Source organism: Trichosurus vulpecula, chromosome 5, assembly GCF_011100635.1.
Source record: "Trichosurus vulpecula isolate mTriVul1 chromosome 5, mTriVul1.pri, whole genome shotgun sequence".
Classification (NCBI taxonomy): domain Eukaryota; kingdom Metazoa; phylum Chordata; class Mammalia; order Diprotodontia; family Phalangeridae; genus Trichosurus; species Trichosurus vulpecula.
Window position 1 is genome coordinate 223,270,656 of NC_050577.1, and position 10,840 is coordinate 223,281,495.

General features: G+C 39.0%; 1 pseudogene; it reads right to left on the reverse strand.

Moving 5' to 3' along the window:
• The window catches only part of LOC118849964, a 1,919-nt pseudogene extending 563 nt beyond the window's left edge, over nucleotides 1-1,356 (reverse strand).
• Nucleotides 1,357-10,840: the final 9,484 nt, after the last annotated feature.

The following is a 10,840-nucleotide window of genomic DNA, read 5'->3' on the forward strand; positions in this document are numbered from 1 at the left end:
ATTCCTGTGAGCTCACATTTGCCAAGCAGATTGTTATCCTTCATCATTTCTCTCTCACCTTCATAAACCTGAATAAGTGCACCAGGCTGGTGGTCCAAATAGGTGGTAAAGGTCTGTGTCTGCTTGATAGGGATGGTGTTATTATGTTTGATCAGAACTGTCATAACTCTACCAGCAGTTTCAATTCCAAGGGAAAGAGGAGTGACAGCCAGCAGTAGCAAGTCCTGCACATTCTCAGATTTATCTCCAAAATGGTGGCTGGGATAGCTGCACCATAGGCAACAGCCTCGTCAGGATTGAAACTCTTCTTGAACTCCTTGCCACTGAAGATGAAACTTCTGGATTTTGTCATGTCATGTCATGAATCTGTGATTTATCTTAGCTTGGCCTTAGTCTTTTCCACAGGCTGTGGAAGAGATTAGCATTCAGTTCTTTGAAATGTTCTCAGGTGATTGATGTACAGAAGTCGATACCTTAACAGAGGGAGTCACTTTCAATACTGGCTGGGGTACTGGAAGAGAACAGGAAGAGAAAACATTCACTCTTTGCACTTTCACAAGTGGTGCAAAGACGGCCAATAGCCCTCTTGGTCTCACTGATGTCCTTCTTGTGTTTTCTCTTGAACTTGGCAATGAAATGGTTGACCATTCAGTTGTCAAAGTCCTCCCCACCCAAGTGGGTGTTCCCAACTGTGGACTTGACCTCAAAAATGCCATCTTCAATGATAAGAATGGAGACATTGAAAGTACCACCTCCAACATCAAAGATCAACACATTTCTCTCGGCACCAACCTTTTTGTCGAAGTCATAAGCAATAGCAGCTGCACTTGTCTCATTGATGATTCAGAGCACATTGAGACAAGCGATGGTTCCAGTATCTTTGGCGGCCTGACGTTGGGAATCATTCAAATAGACTGATACTATGACCACAGCATTTTTGACAGTCTTCCCAAGGTAAGCTTCAGGAATGTCTTTTGTCTTGGTCAAGACCATAGAAGATACTTCTTCTGGATAGAAACTTTTGGTTTCCCCTTTGTACTCCACTTGGACCTTAGGCCTGCCTGCATCATTCACCACCATAAAAGGCCAGTGCTTCATGTCTGACTGTACAACTGCATCATCAAGTCTACGACCAATCAGATGTTTGGCATCAAAAACTGTGTTGGTGGGGTTCATTGCAACTTTAGTCTTTGCAGCATCATTGATTAAATGTTCTGTGTCAATGAAGGTGATGTAGTATGGGGTGGTCCTGTTTCTTTGGTCATTAGCAAAGATCTCCACTTTCCCATGTTGGAAGACTCCTACACAGGAACAAATGGTGGCAAGATCAATGCCAACCATGGGTCCCTTTGACATGGTTACCAGGGACTTAGGGTCATAGCTGACCAAATGGAAGAAGAAGGGCTGCTATTGTGCTGAGTAGCCATTTATGGTTTTATGAGTCAATATGCAGCCCTCCCATTTGAGTTTGATATCATTGCTTTAATCCATGTCATTGATAGAAAATGTTGAACAACTCAGAGGCAAGAACAAATACCTTGGATGTGGCAGCAGAGATCTTCTTTTGGCATCAATCCATGAATGACATTGTTAGAATGTTAGCTTCTTGTGAGAAGGGCTTGTTTCATTGTTGTATTTGCATGCCTAGTGTCTAGTACAATGTCTGGAACAGAGTTAGGACTTAGTGATTGTTCACTGATTATTTGAAGGAATGACTACTCTTTGGGTTTGGTCATACAACTGGATTCTTAATTTCCATCAATGCTGGCACATCACTCCTTTTTCCACTTGATCACAAATTGCCTCTTTACTATGGCTTTCTAGGATTTTACTAGGAAGAGAAACTAATAGGCTTATAGTTGAAATGTCATTTACAACATTTGTGCACCTTTCCTTAATTTTGGTGGTTCTCCATGATTTTTCAGATCTGTGACAGTAGCTTATCCATCACATTCAGTAATTCTTTCATTACCTGAGATGTAGCTGAAGGTAAAAAAAAAATCATTTATTAAATGCCAGGCACTGTGCTAAGCACTTTGCAAATATTGTATCATTTGATCCTCACAGCATTCCTGTGAGGAGGGTGGTGTTACCACCCCCATTTTACATTTGAGGCAAACAGAGGTTAAGTAATTTGCCCAGGGCCACACAGCTACTATGTCTCTTTGGTTGGATTTGAACTCAGGTCTTCCTGACCCCAGGCCCGGTATTCTATCTCCTGTATCACTTAGCTGCCTCAGAATCAGTAGATAGGAGCCTCAACTATCCGAAAAGAGAAGAGAGACACAAATAAATGGTGAATGGGAAAAGACAGTGGGAAGGGACCCAGAAAAGAAGGAAATAGCTGATGTTATGTTGATTTTTCCATGGTGAAAATAAGTGTAAATAGTTATAAATGCACGTGCTAGTCAGTTTTGTTATTGTTAAATTAGAGGTAGCCACAGAAGAGGACATAGAATGCTGTGCTTGATGTTAGTAATAAGATCCTTGACACCGAGTAGCTTTATGACTCTCTCTCCAAGGCACGTTTAAGTCCCATAGTTTGCCTCTTATATTCACTACTTGAGTGATCTTGGGGGAGGGGAGTCAGCTGGTTGCCCTGGAATCAGTTTCCTCATCTATAAAATGAGAGGGTTGGAATGGATGTCCTCCGAGACTTCTTCCTGGTCTACATTTAGGATCTGATGATCTTAGAATCTTCTCACCCATACATGGGTTTAAGTCTATCTCTTGGAAGGGAGTTTCCCACATAAGGAATTTTCAATGCTGATAAAACGAAAATTCCTTTGCATATTCAGTCTTTGAGGTTCATGATAAATTGCTTATAAAAAGTAAAGTTAAATAATGCTGCCACGTTGCTTTGGATTGGATGGTTTGGAATGGTTAGAGTGTCGAATAATGATAGCCTGAAACAGGATTTGGACTATTCTGAGTGTTGAAATTCATTATGCATTACATAAATCACTGTTCAGAGCTCATTAAGCATCACACTGTCTATTGCTCTGTGAAAAGAAAACAGGAACAATAGAAAAACGTTTCACATTTTGCCCTTCCTTGCAAGGTTATATAGACCATTCTCAAAATGCAGTTGGGAAAGAGGAGAAAGAAGATTTTTATAATCTAATATGCTAAGCTCGAGTAATGTAACATGGGGATGTATGATAAGAGTTCCAAGCAATCGATATCATGGATGTGTCATTAAGCTGGTTGGTGTCTTTCCACTATGGTATCTGCTCCCCAAATCCACCTTAAAGCAATCTTTTGACTATCTGACATTTCTTTCTGGTTCTTCTTCAGTCTTTCTTTAGCTTTATCTTAACCTTGTCCTTTTTCCTTTGCCTTTTTTCCTCTTCTCTAACTAAAGCCTTTAAGATTATAGGGGAGATGTACCCCAGCACTGATCATCTGCTGCCCTGGCATGAGAAACATGGCTGGAGTCAGTGGATCTAGGATCATTTTCTTTTTTTTATACACATAAATTTTATTAATTGCTTTTTCTGTATATCTTTTTTTCTGATTATTCCTGTTTTTTTATTTATTTAATATGTTTAGTTTTCAGCATTGATTTTCATAAGAGTTTGAATTACAAATTTTCTGCCCATTTCTACCCTCCCCCCCCACTCCAAATGGTGTATATTCTGGTTGCCCTTTTCCCCAGTCAGCCGTCCCTTCTGTCACCCCACTCCCCTCCCATCCCCTTTTCCCTTCCTTTCTTGTAGGGCAAGATAAATTTCTACGTTCCATTGCCTGTGTATCTTATTTTCTAGTTGCATGCAAAAACTTTTTTTTTGTTTTTGAACATCTGTTTTTAAAACTTTGAGTTCCAAATTCTCTCCCCTCTTCCCTTCCCACCCACCCTTCCTAAGAAGTCAAGCAATTCAACATAGGCCACATGAGTATCATTATGCATAACCCTTCTGCAATACTCATATTGTGAAAGACTGACTATATTTTGCTCCTTCCTAACCTATCCCCCTTTATTGGATTTTCTCCCTTGACCCTGTCCCCTTTCGAAAATGTTTGTTTTTGATTACCTCCACCCCCATCTGCCCTCCCTTCTATCATCCCCCCTTTTTTATTTTCTTCCTTCTTTCCTGTGGGGTAAGATACCCAATTGAGTATATATGGTATTCCCCCCTCAGGTCAAATCTGATGAGAGCAAGATTCACTCATTCATCCCTCACCTGCCTTCTCTTCTATTCCTACAGAACTGCTTTTTCTTGTCACTTTTATGCGAGATAATTTACCCCATTCTATCTCTCCCTATCTCCCTCTCTCAATATATTCCTCTCTCATCCTTTAATTTGATTTTATTTCTTTTAGATATCTTCCCTTCATTTTCAACTCACCTTGTGCCTGCTCTCTCTCTCTCTCTCTCTCTCTCTCTCTCTCTCTCTCTCTCTCTCTCTGTTTCTCTCTCTCTCCACATACATATATAAATACATACACATTCACTTATACATATATATACATAAACATCTATCTATCTATCTATCTATCTATCTATGCATATTCCCTTCAGCTACCCTAATACTGAGGTCTCATGAATCATATACATCATGTTTCCACATAGGAATGTGAACAAAACGTTCAACTTTAGTAAGTCCCTTGTGATTTGTTTTTCTTGTTCTTTTTCTTGATTACCTTTTCATGCTTCTCTTGATTCTTGTGTTTGAAAGTCAAATTTTCTATTCAGCTCTGGTCTTTTCACTGAGAAAGCTTGAAAATCCTCTATTTTATTGAAAATCCATATTTAGCCTTGGAGCATGATACTCAGTTTTGCTGGGTTGGTGATTCTTGGTTTTAATTCTAGCTCCATTGACCTCCAGAATATTGTATTCCAAGCCCTTCGATATCTTAATGTAGAAACTGCCAGATTTGGGTTATTCTGATTATGTTTCCACAATACTCAAATTGTTTCTTTCTGGCTGCTTGCAGTATTTTCTCCTTGATCTGGGAGCTCTGGAATTTGGTGACAATATTCATAGGAGAATTCTTTTTGGGATCTATCTGAGGAGGCGATCGATGGATTCTCTCAATTTCTATTTGCCCTGTGGCTCTAGAATATCAGCACAGTTCTCCTTGATAATTTCTTGAAAGATGCTCTCTAGGCTCTTTTTTTGATCATGGCTTTCAGGTAGTCCAATAATTTTAAAATTCTCTCTCCTGGATCCATTTTCCAGGTCAGTGGTTTTTCCAATGAGATGTTTCATATTGTCTTCCATTTTTTCATTCCTTTGGTTCTGTTTTATAATATCTTGATTTCTCATCAAGTCACTAGCTTCCACTTGCTCCAATCTAATTTTTAAGGTCGTATTTTCTTCAGTGGTCTTTTGGACCTCCTTTTCCATTGGGCTAATTCTGCCTTTCAAGGCATTCTTCTCCCCATTGGCTTTTTGGAGCTCTTTTACCATTTGAGTTAGTCTATTTTTTAAGGTGTTGTTTTCTTCAGTATATTTTTCAGTATTTTTTTGGATCTCCTTTAGCAAGTCATTGACTTGTTTTTCATGGTTTTCTCACATCCTTCTCATTTCTCTTCCTAATTTTTCCTCTACTTCTCTAACTTGTTTTTCCAAATCCTTTTTGAGCTCTTCCATGGCCTGAGACCAGTTCATGTTTTTCTTGGAGGCTTTTGTTGTAGGCTCTTTGACTTTGTTAACTTCTTCTGTCTGTATGTTTTGGTCTTCTTTGTGACCAAAGAAAGAATCCAAAGTCTGAGACTGAATCTGGGTGCATTTTCACTGCCTGGCCATATTCTCAGCCAACTAACTTGACCCTTGAGTTTTTCAGTGGGGTATGACTGCTTGTAGAGTTTAGAGAACTATGTTCCATGCTTGGGGTGATGCGCCAGCTCTGCCACAGCAGCACTCCTCGCTCCCCAAGAACCCCCAACCCGGACTGGACTTAAATCTTCAGCAGGCTCTTCACTCCTGCTCTGATCTGCCTCTTAATTCCTCCCACCAGGTGGGCCTGGGGCCGGAAGCAACTGCAGCTGTAGTTTTGTAGTTGTCCCACCTCTGCTGCCCCTGGGGCTGGTAGCCGAACTGTGAACTCCTTCCACTCCTGCAGCTTTTCCCACTAACCTTCTCTGTTGTCTTTGGTGTTTGTGGGTTGAGAAGTCTGGTAACTGCTGCAGCTCACTGATTCAGAGTGCTAGGGCCTGCTCTGCCCGACTCGTGGTCTGGTTGGTCCGCGCTGCTCATGCTGGGCTCTGCTCTGCTCCACTCCACTCTGCTCTCAGCTCCATGAGGGGTAGACCTCACCCAGAGACCATCCAGGCTGTCCTGGGCTGGAGCCCTGCTTCCCTCTGCTGTTTTGTGGGTTCCGCAGTTCTAGAATTGGTTCAGAGCAGTTTTTTTATAGGTTTTTGGAGGGACTTGGCGGGGAGCTCACGCTGGTCCCTGCTTTCCAGCCTCCATCTTGGCTCCGCCCCCAGGATCATTTTCTGTATTTATCATGAATAAAGGACTTTATTTCTCTAGGTTTCCATTTCCCAAACATTCTGAGATCCTTGGATACTTCTTACTAACTACATGTGACCTTGGGAAAGATACCTCCCAGGGACTCAGTTTCCTCATTTGAAAAAGAGATTAGTCTATATGACCTCAAAGGTCCCTTCCAGCATTACAAATATGGTCCTAGGATTTTATGATAAAAAGAAATAAATTAAGTATTTTTAAGTGGCCACTATGTACTAGGCACTGTGCTAAGTGCTTCAAAATTGTATCTCATTTGATTCTCCCAAAAGCTCTGGGAAGGAAGCCCTATCATTATCCCCATTTTAAAGTCGGGGAAATTGAGACAGGCAACAATTAAGTGACTTGCCAAGGGTCACACAGACTATAAATGTCTGAAGTTGGATTTGATCTCAGGACTTCCTGACTCAAGACCCAACATGCTACCAACTTCATTGCTAGAAAGGATGTAGTAATAGCTAGCATTTATATAGTATTTTAAGATTTGCAAAGTGCTTTAAAAACATCATAATTGATCCTTACAACAGCTCTTTGATCCTTACAATAGCTCTGCTATTATTATGGCATATTACAGATGAGACAATTGAGATTAAGTGATTTTCATAGGGTCACATAGATGGTAAAGTGTCTAAGGTCAAATTTATCACCTAACTTTTCTTCAAATGTATATGTTTTGAGTGTTTTAGGTGACTATTTTAAATGAGCTAGTCTTAATTTTTATGTTTTAGTGATAGTGCATTTCTTAGCATAGAAAGTGACATAGACTCTCTCTCTGTCTCTCTCTTCTCTCTCTCTCTCTCTGTCTCTCTGTCTCTCTGTCTCTCTCTCTCTCTCTCTCTCTCTGTCTCTCTGTCTCTGTCTCTCTCTCTCTCTCTCTCTCTCTCTATATATATATATATATATATATATATATACATATACATACATAAATATATATCCTAGGACTTATCTTCATTTAAGTACATCATCTCATATGGAACAGTTTACAAAATAAGTTAAATAGTTTACCAAGAATCACAAAGCCAATGTGCCCCAGGGGCAGGACTCTTATTTCTTGAGTTCAAAGCTTCCTCTTTATCTGTTATACCATTCTACCTTTCCTTTCAATCAGGGGTTCTTAACCACCCAAGGATAGATGATTTTTTTGGTAATATCTCGATGGCTATATTACAATATCTTTTCTTTTGTATTTTAATTGATGTATTTAAAAATATCCCTCTGAAAAAGCATCGACAGGCATTACCAGGTGGCCAAAGCAGTCCAGGATATCAACAAAAAGTTACGGATCTCTGTTTGATGCCTTTTTGGAATGATTTCAGTAAAATTGAGAAGACTTTTCGTGCTACCATAGGCAGTTAGTACAGAAAAGATGAGAACTCTAAAATGCTAGAGAATATATTACTGGAAGCCTGCCATCGGCTACAAGTCACTGACTATACTGAAATTCAAACCTTTCAGCCTGAGTGTAACAAGAATCAATATTTCTTTTATTTAGAATGTTGGAATTTGAGAGAGAAAATAATCTAGTCAGCCACTAGGTGTCACCTTTTCTCTCTTCAACTACTAAAAAGCCTTCTTATCATAAGTTTAATGGTCTTAAAGAAATGTGGTCCTAAGCAGGGCAGTCTTTTGGCCAAAGCTTAATGCATTTTAGAAGCCTATTTGGCAAAGTGTCCCATCATTCCATTAATTAGGCAAAGAATAACAATTAACTTCTCCAAATTCATTTTTTTTTTCTTAGCACATGCATATCATAAAGAAAGGTTAATTAGGTAGATAAATATTAATAAGCACTTCAATGTCATACTTGATGCCCTAATGCAAAGAGAATTAAATATTAATTTATGTAATGATCAAGACAATGGGCATGCTCTGAGTTGTGGATATGCATGGAATATTTTAAGGCCTGGCTCATATTCATTTCCTTCTTTTTTGTCTTATCTGATAGAGTGCCCAGACTAGTTTGGGAATGGTTATTGGCATTTTATTTTGGTCTGGCAGTAAAATTGAGTTTACCACTGGAGACAAATGATGTTATAATTTTAGCCTTTATGCTCTATGTCTGGAATGCCCTTCCATCTCACCTCTGCATCTTAGAATCTCTTGTTTCCTTCAAAACCTTATTTAAAAGGTGTCTTCTATCTTCTCTACCTTGCCTAACACTGGTGCCCTTCTCCATACAAATAAACCTGCCTTGTATTTTGCCTATTCATATTTATGTACAAGCAATCTTCCCCGATAGAATGTCAATTTCTCAAAAGCATTTTGGCTTCTGTATCCTGAGTCTAGCATGATGCTTGGACTGTGGTAGATACTTAATAAATACTTGTTGGGTGATTGATTAAAGAAGGTGGATCCTGGTATTCTAGTCACATGAACAGAACTCTTAGATTTTTCTCTGAGTCTTTTTTTTTTTCTCCAGTAGAATTCTCAGTTCACAGAATTAGACAATTATGGGAGGCATTGTGGTACAATCCAAAGAATGTTGGTTCTGAAGGCAGACAATACAGGTTCAGATCTCCTCTCCAACACTTAGTGTTTCAACTTTTGGACAGTTATTCGTCTTCCCTGACCATCATTTGCTGCTTCCTTAAAATGAGCAGGTTGTCCTAGGATTACCTGTGAGATGCCTCTGTAGCTCTGAATCTCTGTGTTCCTATGATTTATTGACAGTCAGGTGAGGGAATGAGGAGGATGAAGGAAGATGATGAGCATCATTTCTTCATGAAACAGAGAAAAGCAGTGGAGGGGAAAATAAGCCTGTAAAAAGTGTGGTGTGAGACCCCTTTAAGCTAGATCACCACAAGAGAATTGATAGATGGAATAGGAGGAAGGGAACAAATGGAATAGTTTTTCCAGTATTTTTATAGTCTTATAGTCAAGTAGTCAAAGACCGTGGGATTCGACCATTCCAGTACATCATTACATAAATGTATGTGTATGTACGCATGCACATGTATATATGTGTATATATACATAAATATAAAGACATATATACACATATATCTATGTATGTATGCATACATATACACATTTATACATATGCAGCATATGCAATATGTTATTTACACACATATGCACATATTACATTGTATATACATATATCACATTGTATATGCATATATCATGTTATATATAAAATCATGCTATATCTACATATATAACTGGAAATGGTACTTTAGACAACAAAATTGGAGTTAATGTGTTGATTAATTTTTTGAACTCTTTCTCCCCCCTCTTTCTTTTTTATTGTTTATCCTAAGGTATTGCTCTCTCAATGGGGGGAGGAGGGAAGGAGATTTTGGGAAATGAAGGTGATGTAAAAACAAAAGTTATCAATTAAGATATTAAAATGAAAGGAAGTATGAGGGCACCCGAAACAAATACATTCGGAGAATATCTATTTCGGTTGAGTCAATTTAAAAAAATCCTTAGAGATCAGTTTTTAAGAGATCTCAATGAACAATAGAAACCTGTGATTTTAATGATTTTAAATTTCCTCATAAAGGAGATTTGAACCTATTGTGTTCCCAGCCTTCACAGCCAGTGAGTGGTTCTATCTACTGTACCACAATATCTCCCATAAGTGGTTGATTCTGTGAAATGAGTATTCTGCTGGAGGAAAAAAAAAATCTGAGTTCTCTTCATGAGTAGAATAGTAGAATTCACCTTTCCTAATTAAAATGAATGGTAAAGACAACTCCCAGTTGAGGGAATTCAGTCTACCAATGCAGGTCAGGACCTTCTCTTCAGTTTAAAGTGCAAGGAATTTTGTATCTCTCTAGCATCCAGCACGATGAATTTGCTTCTCTTGCCTCAGGACTATCGACATTTCTTTTTTTCTGCTGGCAGGTATTTTTGTGTGTTCATAAACAGCTAAAGAGGAACGGAGAATAGGTGGTTCATGGATAGATCATGGGGCTTGGAATCAGGAAGACTTCTCTTCCTGAGTTCAAATCTGTCCTCAGACACTTACTGGCTGTATGACCCTGGGAAAGTCAGTTAACCCCGTTTGCCTCAATTTCTTTCTCTGTAAAATGAACTGGAGAAGGAAATGGCAAACGACTCCACTATCTTTGCCAAGAAAATCCCGAATGAAGAGTTAGACATGGCTGAAAAACGACCAAACGACATACAGGTTTGCAAAAGACAGAATGTAAATGGAAATACCACGACAAAAAGGCATCTGAGCGCAGCTTAATGGAAATAATCAATCTTGGTCTTGGAGAAGAGATAATGAAATATTTCTATCTTCTCAGTGGAGCCAGGGAGGAACAGGGGTCATATGTTACATACCCTATTAAATGCTGTGCCTTTGTCAAGCAACAATAGAGACTGGAGGGCATTTCAGAGAAAGACTATGA